Here is a 16,656-nt window from a genome sequence, read left to right on the forward strand (position 1 = left end):
TGTAGAGAATATATAAACTGCGAGTAGACAAAAATAAATAGAGGCTATATTGACTTTCGTCTATAGGTAGTCTATACAGGGGAGGTAGACAAAAAGAAACAAACATCTTAACAACTTCCTTCCATAGACCGTGCATAGAATGCGAGTGGACAAAACAGAATAGAAACCTTATCGACTTTCGTCCATGGACATTCTGTAGACTTTGTATCAACAAAATACCAAATCACTAGAAAGCCAAGGTCGTCTATAAAAAGTCTATAGACTTTCTATAGAGAGTATAAACTCATTTTTGTAAGGGAAAGGTCAGCAGGACGCCTCGCATTGGGCGCTCACGGGAAGAGTAGAAATAGCGCTTTGCAGGGAGATATGAACTAGCCAAGCTTTGAAGTGATAGAAGCCCACAGTAAAATTGATTATGCGGAGCTACTGATGACTATGCGATAAAGTAAATGGTTGGGAGAGTTTTCACGTACTTGTACAAGAAGAACATTGATTCACAGTGGAGGAAAATAGCTAGGAAGCTTACCAGCAAGTATGCAACCTGTATGGTGAATAACATGGCAAGAAAGAACACCAAGCAGAAAGTCAAATAGGCTGAGGTAATCTCATGGGTGGCGGCAATGGAAAAGAAACCTGCCTTGAGTAACCACTTGAGAGGAAAAAGCGAAATCAGGATAGGGACAATTTATGATAACTCCAAGGGACGCTCATTGCTTTTCGAAGCGAGATCAGGATGCCTTAGAACAGGCACTTATAAAGTGAGATATAAGTAGGAAGAAGAAGCATTTGCTTGCTGCGGTATAAAGCTAGGGAAGCGATGCAGCATTCTTTAGTAGAATATGAAGATATCTGCACAGCGGTCGATTTTGTTATCTCTGGACTCCATGAAGCTCTTGGGTTCAGCGAGAACAGGGCGAAAGTAAACATGTCCGCAGTAGATTTAGTACGCGGCGATTGAATGATTGGTGGAAGAACAGTAGGGATACGACCAACAACGGACACATGCATTAACAAAGTTCACAATAGGGGTTCAGAAAGTTCCGTTATGGGAATTCATCGTGGATGTTTTTTTTTCCTTTTTATCTCTTTTAACATAGGTAGGACATTAGGCAATATAATAACAGTAGCTTGGTGCAGCAACACACTGCCCCGTTCCAAAGGGGACGCTCATAGCATCAATCCATCCATCCAGCCATCCATCGCGGTCGCCACCACCACGGCAGCGTTTCGTAGCTTCCGCGTACGGCACGAGCTGTGCTTGCTTTCCTATGCGACAAAAATGCAGGTGCTGGGCTGTGGAGGTCGCGTGCTTCGCTGTGATAGAGTAAACATTACAATCCTCCATAGCCTGAAGAGAGCGCTTGGAGCTGGCGTCTCAACAGCGTGCTGGCCACGTGTGCAGAAGGAGCAGGCAAATACAAGCGCCAGCAAAATGGCTCCGTGCCGTGCATTCAGTGTCGAGGACAACCAGGCCCGAAAGAAGCTTCGCGCGGAACAGAAGCCTCTTCGCTACGCATGGAAACGTGGTGCAGATCGAGAATGTGTGTATACAATGTGTACATACAATGATAAACTTTATTACGTACAGCCCCATAATTCGATTAAGGCTTTACACTTCTGTCACGTCAATTAAAGCAAACAGCGTACTAAGCTAAGCTTACCTCGATTCCCACAGTGCGTGGGATCCGCCAAATTCTTAGAGTGAAGCATGCTTATGGCTAAGGTACCGAGCGTTTTTGTTCTGCATGTACGCTCGTCCCGGAGAGGGTGCAATACCGGGTCGACCCGCAGCGCAGGTGAAGCAGGCTTCAAGAACTCCGCCAACTTGCAAAAATAAACTTAGCACCTTTGGTCCAAATAAAACCCGTATCAGATATTAAGCTAATAAGAAGAGATACTCCACTTTGACCCGCGTCAGCCATGTGTGCGTTCGCACCGCCCTCTCTTTCTCGTCGTTCCAAGGGCTTGCATATCTACTTCCATTCCCTTCCGCTGTCCCGTGGTGGCGGTCCCGTCGAAACGTCCCGTGTGTCTAGTTTCCTCCGGCTCCTCGGGGCGGCAATCACGGCGAACGAGTTGGTACACCTTTGTGCGAAATTCTATGTCAACTCTGTGTTGTGTGCTAAACATTCTTATGCTGAGACTATTTTTTGGCTTTGGAAATTTTGCTGCCGCCCGTGTTTAGGAGAATGATCCGGGCGCGCAGCAGCAGCAGTAGGTGTGAATAAACACACCCACCGCTGCGGAGTCTTCTTCTCGCTCATCGACGCATCTGCTCTCGCCTTTGGCCACTTGCTCACGCAACAAAATTGATGGTGTGCGGCACCGCCCATTGTTCGCAGACCTCGCGCTTGCCGCGTGGTGGCCGCATCTCGCTCAGCTATTTGGAGCACGCGCTCTGGAACGCCATCTAACGCTTCGTGAACAGATTCTGACACTCGCGCAACAGTTTGAGAGAGGCGATGAAGTAATTTCAAGATGTGCCGCGGACATGGGATCGCCTTAAGTATAAGGAGACAAACGCCTGTGTGTCTTTAGGCTAATATCGAAATGTAAACGAATTAGAGCAGCGACGATGACGAGAGAGATGCGGTGCTGCTGCCACAGCGACAGTCAGAAATTCCTGCAACCACCGTGAAATGCTGTCACTGCAGTGCGGATACTTACGGCACCCAGCATTCCAAACATTTTTCTGGACATTTGCCGGCAGAGTCTTCCGATCTCCGCCAAGACTCTGAGACGCACGAGCGAAAGCAGAGGGCGAGGAGGAGAGGCAGCAACGGCTGCCGAGGGGCTTTCATTGGCGTTTGTTTTTTAAAGGGCCCTTCCCCAGGCCCCATAGCAAATTTTGGTTATACGCTGGACGTTGTTACATGTCCTCTAGGGAGCGTTCTGCCGCAAAATGTTTTGAAATCGGCTCATTAATAGCCGAGATAGAAATATTTCAGTGCGGCGAACCCCTGATTTCAGCAGGTGGGCTGCACTGCCAAGCACGGCACACAAGAAGGAATACAGACAGGAAGCGCCTTGTCCTGTCTGTATTCCTTCGTGTGTGCCGTCACTATTGGCGCGTCACCTATTGAAAGCTATGCACCAACTAGCCCCCCAACGTGGTTTACTGCAAGCAAGACGCTCTCTCCATTCGCCCCGTCTAGCCTACGCAAGCGAAATTGCTTAACTGCGTTCTCCCATACCCGACCTCGAGGATCGCGTGAGGCATACGCCACAGGCCCCGCCTTCTTTTTTTTTCTTTTTTTTCTTGCTTCTCGCGTTTTCTTTTTTCGGCGTACGTACTTCCGCCGACGGCGTCGCGTAGCGAGCTGTTGTCTCGTTCGAGCAGCGCACGATTTTGCGCGCTGTGCACAAGGAAACATGACTAGCGCTATAATTCAGTGCTACACGAATACTGAGGCAGAACAAGCGGATCGCAGAGCACGATCACGCGCTGGAACACGGTAGAAAATGGCATAGTTTCGGTACCTGCGCACGTGACCGCACGACCGTGGGAACAAGCAGCCGAAGCGGAAGTACATCTCTCTTGCTTCGGTGCGAAGTAAATAAAAAAAAACACGCAGACATTGCGTTTGGGTGTTTTATTATTTCTCTAAACTTCAATTCATCAACTGAAGCAACAGATCGCACAGATAACAGATGTTGTCTTGAATAATTCTCAAAGTCACGTGTCACCACGAGCGACGTCACACTGCGGACACGATTACGTAGGCGCAGGGGCACGATTACGTCACCGTCCGGCTTGGAGCGCGGCGGCCGCGTGTGAAGAGGGAAACGGCGTTCGGATTGAAATTTCAGATTTTCGCGTTGCGTAGCGATGTAATACTTTGCAGACACGATTGTTGTCGCGCAATGTATGCTCTGTGCTTGTCAGCTCAAAATGGCCAGACGTGGTGAGGCACCCTTTAAGGCGAAAGCCTTAGGTGTCTATGTTGGCGGTGACCTTGGCGAAACTGTGCAGTGACGAAAAATGGCCGACGTCTGAAAGAGTAAAAACATTTAAGAAATTGCGCAGATTGACGGCACGTTTCTCAGGTGGATGCCCGTAAACAAAGTAAAACAAAAACGAGCACGCTTCCATTAAGTCATGGCAGCTCCACGGCTGTTGCTTCCTTGAAGTGTGCCTAGTGCGAGCCTGACTGCAGCCGTCACGTCACAGCCTTCTCGCTGACTAGTGCGTGCGTCTTTGGGCGGCACACGTGACGGCGCTGAGGAGGTGGCGTCACGTCATGAGTGTATAAAATGATCAAAAATAACGTACAGCGCAAAGGACAAGGACAGCGAAAGACGACATACACAGCGCTGACTTCCAACAATATTTTATTGTGTTGCCACATCGTGTGTATATATACAAGAAGAGGCATGCGCAGAAAATGTACGACAGTCACATGAGGTGTTCCAACAGCAAGTCATTGAAGTAAGAACATGGTCACCTGAAAAAATATAAAAATTAAGCATTACAATTTCTATCTGTTTAGAAACGCGACTTCACCAGGGGTCAGCGCGATTGAGGGTGGACTAACGCAAATACTGCCAAGTTTTCTGACGAAATCAGCGTCCACAATTTCCCGGGTGAGCTGTGAGCAGTGTCTCGCTAAATCTTGCGTATCTTCAAAGAATGGCACGCAGCCGCAGTCCCGGCAGTGGATGCCCAAGTGGCCTTGTACAGGGCTGCGGACGTTGTTACAATGCTCTCTTAGTCGATCGTTTAAGCACCTGCCCGTCTGTCCTACATATTTACTGCCGCAAGACAGGGGAATTTGGTAGACTACATTAGTTGTGCACGTCACAAACCGTTTTCTGTGCCCGACAGAACAACAACTCTGATGCGATTTTGGCGCGTTTACACGCTTACAGAGCCTTGCCAATTTTTCCGGGGCTGAGAAAACGACTGCGATTCCTGCACGCTGCCGAATTTTCTTTAGCCTATGGGATACATCATGCACATATGGCAGAACTGCAAACCTGCGTCTTTCAGCCCGCTGGTTCCCTGATTGAGCAGGATCATCACGTTTTGTGCGCCTCAGAAGCTGTTCAGCTATGGCTGAAATTAAGGCCAAAGGGTAACAAGCCCAAGAAAGGCGATCAGCCTGAGCAGCAAGACTATGGTGCATCTGGTGTGGGCACGATTTATTGAGGCTGTTAACGAGACATAACTTTATAACACCTCGTTTAACGAGTTTTGAGAGTGCGGAGTTAAAGGGCAAGAGTGGCTTCTTACTTCTCGGTTCGAAGCACCAGCACACATGTTTGTTAGGAAGGCTCAGCCTGAGATCTAGAAAGCGCAAGGAAAGATTGATGGGGACCTGATGCGTACGATCTAGATGCTCCAGGTCTTTCTTAAAGATCTCCAAGACTTCAGAAACAGGAGGCTCAAAAGCGGGATTAGTGCAATCAATAAATATCAGGTAGTCGTCCACAAATGTGCGCACCTTGACAACAGGGGACGCGGCTAGATGACCATGAATATTGCGATCATGATGAGCTAGGTAAATATCACTTAGTACGGGCGCGAGACATGATTCTATACAAACACCATTCCTTTGTATGTAATTTTGTTCATTCCATAAGATGTAAGTTGATTTCAAGTAGAAGGTGAGCAATTCAAGAAAGCCGCTAACAGAAACACCTGCAGCATTCTGAAAACCAACTGATCCAAAGTCATCAATGCATTTTCCAACAACCAGAAGCAACTTGTCATGCGGAAGTGAATAGTACAGATCTTTAACGTCGATCGAGAACATCTTGAGTCCCTTTTCATTCTCTTTTAAAAAACTAAGAACTTCACCAGAATGTCTAACGAGAAAAGGATCGTCAATGATTAGAAGGTTTAGTTTCTCTTGCAAAAACAAGCCTACAGCTTTCTGCCAAGTCGCTGCTTCAGTTACGATAACCCGTTGACGTTCGCGTATAATCCATCGCGTCACGCACCGCCCGCTATTCACCATTCTGTCTCCTATATGGCCGAGAACCCGCGTGGCCCTTGGACACTTGCTGCCCTCGGCCACACGTTCAGCCACTGAATATGCCCGCGACGCGATCGCACACGCCGACCGCACATGCCGACCACGCACGCCAGCTCGCCCGCACACGTCTCGAGGCCTCACAAGAGCTTCAGAGACGCCCCTATGATTGCCACCATCGCGACGTGTACTTTTCTGCGTGTTCTCTGGTGCTTCTCTGGTCACCCATTCGACGTGTGGGCCTTTCTGACAAGCTGCTGTCGCGCTACACTGGCCCATACCGTGTGGTGCGACAAGTGACCGATGTCACGTATGAAATCATCTCCGCCGACCTCTCAGCGTCAACGTCAGCTGCAAGCGACATCATTCACGTGGCGAGACTAAAGCCATACCCCACACCTTTCACCACGGAGGGGAGGAAGACGACGAAGTGTCTTTCAGGCAGAACGCCGGCTCTTCCAGCTCTGCTCATTTTGTGATTTTCCTAGACTTTGGCAGTGGACTGCTATTTCCTCCTTAACTGCGATGGAGATGGAGCCTCACGCGCGTCCGCCGGACTCGGCAGTGCCCGCGGCGGCTGCCTCCAGGAAGCGCAACGGCACCGAGAGCGACACGGACAGCGACGACACCATGCAGTACTATGTCAGCGGTGAAGATTCTTGTGACGACACCTTCGAGCTGGTGCGGAGTCGTAAAGCAAAGCGAAGATTTCTCAGCGCATCATCGAATTCGAGTGAGTCCACCGTGAGATCTTCGCGGGATACCGAGGAGCTCACCATCCTGTTCTCGCCAGTTCTCGCCACTGACAACCTGAGACGCCTCAACAGGCAAGCCGTGTCTTCTCATCTAGAGGCGCTGGTTCCAAACGAAATCAAAGACATCAGAGTGAACACCCGTAAGAACGTGCTAGCGATTGACGTAGAACACGCGGCTGCGTTGGATTCCTTGCGCAAGATCACGGAACTTGGCGGGATGAAAGTCCGCCCTTATATTCCGCTGGGCAAAAAAGTCCGTACTGGCGTAATTTACGATGTTGACGAGACCATTGTCGACTCCGATCTGTCAATCCTGATCAAGCCAGCTACAGAGAACACCATCATCACAAACGCGTTTCGTCTCGGCACGTCACGGTGTATGAAGGTCATATTTAAGGGCGAATCCCTCCCATCGCATGTAAAAGTGGGCCACTTCCGACACGCAGTTCGCCCCTTTATACCAAAACCACTGCAGTGCTGGAAGTGCATGAAGCTTGGCCATGTCAGTAGTGTGTGCAATAACACTACCGTCTGTTCTCGCTGCACTGGGCCCCACACCACAAACACGTGCGAGGCCAGTGTGCTGAAGTGTACAAACTGCAGCGGCCCTCACGATGCATCATCGAAGGAATGCCCTTTGATTCGAAAGGAAATGCAAATATTGAAGAAAATGGTTAGAGACCACTCGTCTCACCGAGAAGCAGCAGCATCTATTAAGCGACGACGATCACGTCGCCGACGTCGATCAAGAGCCTCCAAAGCCTCTGCAGAACGCCACACACGTATATCACCACCCACTCTTCCGCCCAGGCCAAACGCCGTCAGCTCAAAGGACAAGGGTGCATCGAACAGCACGGCTGCTGACGCGTGGCCTGCACTCCCGAAGCTACATGTTCCTACTGAGCACAGTGATACTTCTACAGCAGTGGACACTTCGTCTGTTCCTGATAAATTGGCGGACCAAGATCATCAAATTGTTGTTATGATCAGCTCTCTGGTCAGTGCTATTCGTGTTCTTCTGGACAAGCTACAGACACCAACAGCTCGAAGTGCATTGCAAGTGCTGGATGCCATCAGTCCGGTTCTGGCGAGCCTTCAGAAGTCCAGTGCTTGAGAACATCTACAGCAGAAACATGGCTCATCGACAACAACAACGATCGTTCCGGGATGATGTGAGAAGTGCCTCCATATTCCAATGGAATGCGAGAGGCCTGAGGTCCCGTATTTCGGATTTTCGACAGTTCGTATTTGGAAACCATTTCCCTATACTGGTCATCTGTGAACCGAACTTATCAGCCTCCATAAGACTATCGGGATATGAATCTTTTGTTTCCAACACGTGTGTCCGTAGCAGTAAGGTTCTGGTCTACATTCGCAAGGACCTTACGTACTTTTCCCAACAAGTAGCGCCACACGACGGTAACCAATACGTCTGTGTTACTGTGAAAAAGAAGAAGCTGTCTTTTACTCTTATTGGCGTCTACCTTTCCCCAACAAGTCAGTTTGATAGAAAAAGACTGGAATATATTTTGGCTCCTACTCCCGGTCCTTGGATAATAACAGGGGACTTCAACGCTCACCACCATATATGGGGAAGCTCCAGGATAAATTCGAGGGGCAGGTCACTAGTATCCTTTGCATCAGGCCACAACCTGTGTCTTCTAAATGACGGAAGCCCGACTTTTCTGCGAGGAACTACGTACAGTAGCTGCCTTGACCTGACTTTGGTGTCACGTTGCCTGACTTTGAGCGTGCAGTGGTTTACTGATATTGAAACCCATGGAAGTGATCATATCCCGACCTATGTGAGAATTGATGGACTAGACGCCACATTACCGGTTGTTTCTCGCCAAATCGACTGGTCAGTCTTTCAAGATCGCGTAGAAAACACATGCAAGACACATATTGCACGCAGATTAGAAGACACAATTGCGGACGCTATGCAAGATTGTACACGCTGCTTCACACATCCATCAAAGCGTACAGAGAATGACATTGAATTGGAAAGGCTTCGTGCACTACGTCGCCGAGCTGAAAGGAGATACAGGCGCACGAAGTCAATTCTTGACCTCAGAGAAGCTCGGCGCATGCAAAAGAAGATCAAACGCCGCATGGATAAGCTAGCGGATCAAAGATGGAAATGTTTTTGCGACTCACTAGACCCCCGCAAGCCATTGTCCTGTGTATGGCGTACCCTACGGGGTCTTTGCTCAAGTCCCCAGCAACGACACCCATTCAACGCCCTTGCTCTCTATCAAAACCGCTGTGAGATAGACGTCGCAGAGGAATTTTGTGCAAACGTCGCCGGCGGCACAGTTTTAGTCCCTGACATGGCTCTAGGCAACATCCCCGGCCCACGAGATGCAAGTATGGACGCTCCATTCTCTATGGAAGAGCTAGAAGCTGCTATGGCGCTCTGTAAGTGTTCGTCTTCACCAGGGCCCGATGGCATAACATATACTGCTTTGCGCCACCTAGGCAGAGAAGCACGAAGAGAACTCCTCAGCGTTTTTAATAGTTCATGGCAAGATGGTGTCGTCCCACAGGAATGGAAACGCAGCCGCCTGGTACCGCTTCTAAAAGCAGGAAAATCACCGCTCGAACTGGCATCATATCGGCCTATAGCTCTTGCCAGCTGCGTCGGGAAACTCATGGAACGTATGATCCTCATGCGTCTCGAATGGTACCTTGAACACCACAAGATTTACCCTGACTCTATGGCGGGATTTCGACGGGGTCGTTCATCGATTGACAATGTCATCGATCTAGTAACATCTGTGGAACAACAAAAATATCGGAAGCGATTATCAGTAGCACTCTTTCTTGACGTGAAAGGCGCTTACGACAACGTTTTCCATCAAACCATTCTAGACGCACTTTTGACAATTGAACTAGGAGGACGAGTATATCGATGGGTCAGTAACTACTTGACACAAAGGTCCTTGTTCGTACGAACGGAAGATGGTCCAACTAGCGACCACTACACATGCCGAGGCGTTCCCCAAGGCGGTGTTCTGAGCCCTATTCTTTTCAACCTCGCGCTTCTTGGGCTGGCCGAATCCCTACCGGAAACAGTGAGTGTTTCCATCTACGCCGACGACATCTGCATCTGGACATCAGCGGTCACTCGCCTGCAGGTTCGCGCACGGCTACAGAAAGCAGCAACACAGGCATCTGACTACCTTCACGCACAAGGCCTTACCATCTCAACAGAAAAATGTGCGTTAGTCGCTTTTACGCGAAAAGCGATGACTCCTTATCCGGTATGCATCAATGGTCAGCCTATCTCCTACAAGAGAAATCACCGGTTTTTGGGCGTCATTGTAGATCGAGACCTCACTTGGAGCCCTCATGTTGCCCACTTAAAGAAGAAGCTCACATCTATTGTTCACGTCTTCAAGTTCATCGCCGGCAAAACATGGGGATCATCAGTGGGCTCCATGCTACAGTTATATCGAGCGCTGTTCATCGGATTCCTACGCTACAGTTCTCCCGTGCTTGCTAAAACATGCAAGTCAAATCTTCGAGAACTTCAGAGCGTGCAGGCGCAGGCACTACGTGTTTGCCTAGGCCTTCCGCGCAGCGCCTCAACAGCTGGAACCATTATAATGGCTCAAGACCATCCGATCACGACTTACATTAGTACCGAAACGCTTAGAGCCCATGTTCGTCATGTTTCACGGATGCAGTCAAGCTCTCTTGCGTGCCTGCCGGAACGACGACCACAGGCGTCCTTCTCCAACAAGGTCAGCATCCATCGTGCCTCCTTACCATCGGGTTTCACACCCTCTGCACGTTCAACTTCAGCTTTATGGTGTTTAAAACAACCTCAAGTGCGTCTTACGGTTCCAGGAATAAGAAAGAAGACCGACCTGCCTACCTTGGCCTTGAAGCAAGCAACTCTGGATTGTTTGCAGACTTTCTACTTTGATCGAATACATATATATACGGATGGCTCTTGCACTCAGACCAGCTCCACCAGCGCAGTGGTTATACCATCACGATCACTAAGCATCCGATACAAGATTTCTCATTTGACAACATCGACTGGTTCGGAGCTTGTTGCCCTCCGAGGTGCCGTTGATTATATTAATAACCAACCGGCTAATCGGTGGGCTATATTCTGCGATTCCAAGGCGGCCTTACAATGTCTTCTGGCATCTCTTCGTCGCGGGTCATGTGAACAACTCGTGTCGGAGATACGAGAAATGCACCATCTCATGATCGCGAAAGGACACGACGTCGTGTTTCAGTGGCTGCCTGGTCATTGCGGTATCTCCGGCAACGACCTCGCTGACGAAGCTGCTAGAAAAGCACACGAGGGAGCAACCCTTGTTTCAATACCTTTATCGCGGACCGACGCAGCCCAACACTTAGGCAAGTTAGCGCACTCTTTGACAATGGAGAAGTGGCACACATCTGAATTCACTCACCATCGCTTGCATTCCCTCGATCCCTCTATGCAACTGCGGCTGTTACCAGGTCTTCGGCGAAATGAGGAAACAGTGCTGTGCCGCTTACGTTTGGGAGTCGCATTCACAAATGCTTATGCATTTCTGATTGGAATGGCTGATAGCGCCGAGTGCAATGCCTGCGGTGTCGAGGAAACCATAGAACACCTACTGTGCTACTGCCCATCTTATGAAAGCGAAAGGCAAGACCTCTGCACAGCTCTCAATCAGCTAGATGGGAAGCCGTTCACCTTGAAGAAGATCCTGGGACCATGGCCTCGCATATCGCAGCTACAAAAGGCCACAAAAGTGCTGCTGCGATATTTGAAAGCGACCGGATTGAGTGAGCGCCTGTGATTTGGACTGAGTGACCGACTGATATCTCCAGTGGACTTTCTCTTCTTTTATCTTTCCGTCCCCCTTTCCCTTTCCCCAGTGTAGGGTAGCCAACCGGGCTCAGTCCTGGTTAACCTCCCTGCCTTTCTTTTATCATTTTCTCTCTCTCTCTCTTCACCACGGATGTGCAGATAAAACACCGGCATGGTGCTTCTACTGCCGGTGGTGATGATAGGGAACAGCCACCACAGTGTGGCTGCACTGAGCAGTAAGAAGACGACGTGTGCCCGATTGATATAGCCTCGCCATTTTGGCCTCCGTTAGCTCCTCTGTAAATAAATTGTAAATAGCATTGGGCATCAGCTACATGTAACAATATAGTAGAAGCGAGAACAAGAGCGCGTTATAAAATCATGTAAACGACAAACCGACACTATGCTCGAGTCGCCTATACGCTACATGCAGCCTCTTCTCGCTACGAAATGCCCTCACCTAATCATGAGTTATTGACGGAAAACACCTTTGCTAAAACTTACCGTTCTGTGCAGTTGACGTGTGATACGACAAAGAAGACACGCATACACAGACACCAAGGTACAGGCAGACCCAGCACACCGCGCTGCAACAAGCGTTTACGTGTCTGGCGCATTCATTGAGAATTGAAATTGACGCGGTAAGATGGCACACCGCCTTTCACCGCCGTTACTGTCATTGCACATGCACAGACGCTCAGGGAGGCGAGGTTGAGCGTGCTCCGAGAAGTCCGCGTTTTCCTTTTAGAGCGCAGCTCTTTGGCGTCCGTTCCTGGGTTTCGCGTCGTCGTCGGCGTTGTCGTCGGCCTCGTAACCAGCTCGCCGACGAATCTGCTCCGCCGCCGCGCATGCGCGCTGTCGGCTCTCCGGGCGAGGGAGGATGATGGAAGGGAGGAGGAGAGACTGTGGAGGAGGGCTGGCTACACAAATGGCTCTTTGGCGTCCGTTCCTGGGTTTCGCGTCGGCGTTGTCGTCGGCCTCGTAACCAGCTCCGCCCCCCTTTCATCCCCCCAGCGCTAGCAGCGACCGACTGATAGCGCTTTCGTGAGTCCGCTACCGCACTCACGAAAGACGTCGTGAACTTCCTGCAACTCGCATTAACCGTCCATCGATCCACACCGATGTTAGTAGTGGGGGACTTTAATGTTGACATAAAGACAAACAGCAATTTCCTAACACTTATGCGGGAGAACATCCCGTTCCTCTCGCTCGTAACGCGTCCCACGGCTGTGACAACCTCGCGAGGCACTTGTATAGATCTCGTCTTTGAGAATCAAGCATTGGTGTACGAAGTCGAACATATATCAGTCTATTTCTCCGACCACAAAGCTTCCTTCATGACTGTCAAGAACTGTTAGTGGAGTCTTTGTTAAAGGAATACGTGTGAAAAATTTAAAAAAAAATTCTGTGATAGCGCATACATGTGTTGCTCGATTTCTTTGCCTCAATCTATCGAAAAGGTGAAACAGCTTATTTGCTGCGCTCAAATTTCGCATTAGGAAGTAACGTAATCGTCGGTAATTTTTTTTTCATTTTGTTTTGTCTCTCTCTCTCTCTGCGCCCCATGCGCGCGCGACGGGTTGTTTTATTTTCCAATTTTCACTTTCTTTTTATGAATGAAGGAAATGCGTTGGCACGTTGTATCACAAACACTGTGGGCTATCGTGTGGAACTGGAACGCTCACATGGATGAATGCGCTGTTTGTAAAAGCCGTAACAGGGCCCTTCAGGCGCTTGCATTATCGCCAGTGATGATGAGTAATACAGCGCATTTGTAGCATATCTTCCAGCGTACCGCCCAATGTGATGCCCGCACGTATGTTAGCGCAAATTTTCCGTTCCGATGATAGGTCAAAGCAATCAGTGCAGCAATGAGGTACTCATGTGCGTGGCCGCGCCGGCATACCGCCTGCGAAGTATTGGTTGGGCTGAGATGATTTTGCACATACTTTAAGTGAATAAGAAACTTCGATGAGTATAGTGCAGGATATCAGTGAATGAAAAACCAACCGATGTTAGGGATGCAGCCGAGATATGAGGACAATGTGAGAGGTATCTGAGAACGCGCACACAACATACGTGACATCGGTTCATCGCACACTCACAAAAGTCTGCGTTGTCAGCTACAAACATTACGAGTCTCTGTGCTGATAGCTTGACGTCTGTTTGGAATCCACTTGTAGCTAAAGTTGGCGTTTATAACATCTATTATCACGATTGCATCGGCGTTTTGTTTTCTTTATTCTACTGCCGCAAAAGTCATGCTATAACTGTGAAGACTGTCTTGGGATTGCCCAGAGCGACTACGTAGATCGTATCATGTGGTCAACAAATGTGGAGGTATACACTATGTGTATACTAAAGTCTAAAAACAGGCTCTAAAACAATCTCAGCAGTATAAACTTCAATGGCTTATATCTAACGTAGCTCCGTATTATCCACCTGTACCTGCGCTTGGTTACAGCGTACATGGGTTGGGCAGAGATTAACGACTTTTGTCTATAGTCAATCTATAGACTGCATGTAAACCTGAAGCAATAATACTTTTACAGTATTGATGATAGAGTGTATAAGCGCGACAGAACTCCATCACAAGTTCACTAACTCTACACTCTATCATGGATTCTAACCAACTAGCCCGCCAACGTGTTTTAACCAAGCTTACAGTATCGGCTGTTTTCTAGTTCATCTCACGCCTTACCACAATCAGTATACGGCCTATTCGCTCAACCTAACATGACCTTTGGTAACGTCCCACCCTATGGCCTTCATCGGCGGTAATAAATGGAGGCTGTATCGAATTTTGTCTACAGGTAATCTATAGGGCGGAAGTAGTCAAAAAGAAACAAACATCATATAGACTTTTTTCTATAGACCGACTATAGAATGGGAGTAGACAAAAAGGTATAGAAAGCTTATTAACTTTTGTCTGTAGAGAATATATAAACTGCGAGTAGACAAAAATAAATAGAGGCTATATTGACTTTCGTCTATAGGTAGTCTATACAGGGGAGGTAGACAAAAAGAAACAAACATCTTAACAACTTCCTTCCATAGACCGTGCATAGAATGCGAGTGGACAAAACAGAATAGAAACCTTATCGACTTTCGTCCATGGACATTCTGTAGACTTTGTATCAACAAAATACCAAATCACTAGAAAGCCAAGGTCGTCTATAAAAAGTCTATAGACTTTCTATAGAGAGTATAAACTCATTTTTGTAAGGGAAAGGTCAGCAGGACGCCTCGCATTGGGCGCTCACGGGAAGACTAGAAATAACGCTTTGCAGGGAGATATGAACTAGCCAAGCTTTGAAGTGATAGAAGCTCACAGTAAAATTGATTATGCGGAGCTACTGATGACTATGCGATAAAGTAAATGGTTGGGAGAGTTTTCACGTACTTGTACAAGAAGAACATTGATTCACAGTGGAGGAAAATAGCTAGGAAGCTTACCAGCAAGTATGCAACCTGTATGGTGAATAACATGGCAAGAAAGAACACCAAGCAGAAAGTCAAATAGGCTGAGGTAATCTCATGGGTGGCGGCAATGGAAAAGAAACCTGCCTTGAGTAACCACTTGAGAGGAAAAAGCGAAATCAGGATAGGAACAATTTATGATAACTCCAAGGGACGCTCATTGCTTTTCGAAGCGAGATCAGGATGCCTTAGAACAGGCACTTATAAAGTGAGATATAAGTAGGAAGAAGAAACATTTGCTTCCTGCGGTATAAAGCTAGGGAAGCGATGCAGCATTCTTTATTAGAATATGAAGATATCTGCACAGCGGTCGATTTTGTTATCTCTGGACTCCATGAAGCTCTTGGGTTCAGCGAGAACAGGGCGAAAGTAAACATGTCCGCAGTAGATTTAGTACGCGGCGATTGAATGATTGGTGGAAGAACAGTAGGGATACGACCAACAACGGACACATGCATTAACAAAGTTCACAATAGGGGTTCAGAAAGTTCCGTTATGGGAATTCATCGTGGATGTTTTTTTTTTCCTTTTTATCTCTTTTAACATAGGTAGGACCTTAGGCAACATAATAACAGTAGCTTGGTGCAGCAACACACTGCCCCGTTCCAAAGGGGACGCTCATAGCATCCATCCATCCATCCAGCCATCCATCGCGGTCGCCACCACCACGGCAGCGTTTCGTAGCTTCTGCGTACGGCACGAGCTGTGCTTGCTTTCCTATGCGACAAAAATGCAGGTGCTGGGCTGTGGAGGTCGCGTGCTTCGCTGTGATAGAGTAAACATTACAATCCTCCATAGCCTGAAGAGAGCCCTTGGAGCTGGCGTCTCAACAGCGTGCTGGCCACGTGTGCAGAAGGAGCAGGCAAACACAAGCGCCAGCAAAATGGCTCCGTGCCGTGCATTCAGTGTCGAGGACACCCAGGCCCGAAAGAAGCTTCGCGCGGACCAGAAGCCTCTTCGCTACGCATGGAAACGTGGTGCAGATCGAGAATGTGTGTATACAATGTGTACATACAATGATAAACTTTATTACGTACAGCCCCATAATTCAATTAAGGCTTTACACTTCTGTCACGTCAATTAAAGCAAACAGCGTACTAAGCTAAGCTTACCTCGATTCCCACAGTGCGTGGGATCCGCCAAATTCTTAGAGTGAAGCATGCTTATGGCTAAGGTACCGTGCGTTTTTGTTCTGCATGTACGCTCGTCCTGGAGAGGGTGCAATACCGGGTCGACCCGCGGCGCAGGTGAAGCAGGCTTCAAGAACTCCGCCAACTTGCAAAAATAAACTTAGCACCTTTGGTCCAAATAAAACCCGTATCAGATATTAAGCTAATAAGAAGAGATACTCCAATTTGACCCGCTTCAGCCATGTGTGCGTTCGCACCGCCCTCTCTTTCTCGTCGTTCCAAGGGCTTGCATATCTACTTCCATTCCCTTCCGCTGTCCCGTGGTGGCGGTCCCGTCGAAACGTCCCGTGTGTCTAGTTTCCTCCGGCTCCTCGGGGCGGCAATCACGGCGAACGAGTTGGTACACCTTTGTGCGAAATTCTATGTCAACTCTGTGTTGTGTGCTAAACATTCTTATGCTGAGACTATTTTTTGGCTTTGGAAATTTTGCTGCCGCC

At 48.5% G+C, this 16,656-nt stretch overlaps 1 protein-coding gene and 2 pseudogenes across 1 annotated transcript in view; 1 reads left to right on the forward strand and 2 right to left on the reverse strand.

The window, feature by feature from the left end:
* The window catches only part of LOC135901064 (cytochrome P450 4c3-like), a 187,420-nt gene that overhangs the window by 92,053 nt on the left and 78,711 nt on the right, over positions 1–16,656 (forward strand). The window lies entirely within an intron of this gene.
* Positions 1,744–1,922, reverse strand: LOC139055035 (U2 spliceosomal RNA; annotated as a pseudogene).
* LOC135901132 (U2 spliceosomal RNA) lies at positions 16,224–16,402 on the reverse strand (annotated as a pseudogene).

Source organism: Dermacentor albipictus, chromosome 1 (assembly GCF_038994185.2).
Source record: "Dermacentor albipictus isolate Rhodes 1998 colony chromosome 1, USDA_Dalb.pri_finalv2, whole genome shotgun sequence".
NCBI lineage: Eukaryota > Metazoa > Arthropoda > Arachnida > Ixodida > Ixodidae > Dermacentor > Dermacentor albipictus.